General features: G+C 58.3%; 1 protein-coding gene across 1 annotated transcript in view; it reads left to right on the top strand.

Annotated features, from left to right (window-relative positions):
* NMRK2 (nicotinamide riboside kinase 2) overlaps positions 1 to 441 on the top strand; it is a 10,624-nt gene that overhangs the window by 4,839 nt on the left and 5,344 nt on the right. The gene's annotated exons all lie outside the window — the stretch shown is intronic.

The raw sequence follows: 441 nt of genomic DNA on the forward strand, positions 1-441 counted from the left end.
GGGGGTGTATAAAATGCGTTTTTTAACCCAGCAAAGCAGGGTTTAGGAGCAAACCCGCGTGTGCTCAGGGCAGGCAGAGCTCGCACATCCCTGCAGGGTTTGCTGGGTTTACAGCCTGGGTTAAAGGCAAGAAATAAGCAGCACATCCCGGCTTGAGAGGGTTATTCCTTGGGGAGGGGGGTTATTGAAACCCGTTGTGTTGAAACGGGCTTTACAGCCCGAATAACCCCCCGAGCAAAGAGGGGGCTTCCTCGTTCACAAGCCCCTTCTTTCAGGGCGCTTTTTTTGGCGACCCTTCCTCTCAGGGGGCGGCTCCTCCAGCACTTTGTGACCCCTCCGAGGGAGCAAAGGTGCTGCAGAGCGCGGGAGAGCCGAAAAGGGATCAGTTTTACACCCAGAGCGGGGAGAGGAGGCGGGGGAGCAGGGACAGCCCGGCGGCTG

This window comes from Chaetura pelagica, unplaced genomic scaffold (genome assembly GCF_000747805.2).
Source record: "Chaetura pelagica isolate M959 unplaced genomic scaffold, ChaPel_1.0 scaffold741, whole genome shotgun sequence".
Taxonomy (NCBI): Eukaryota; Metazoa; Chordata; class Aves; order Apodiformes; family Apodidae; genus Chaetura; species Chaetura pelagica.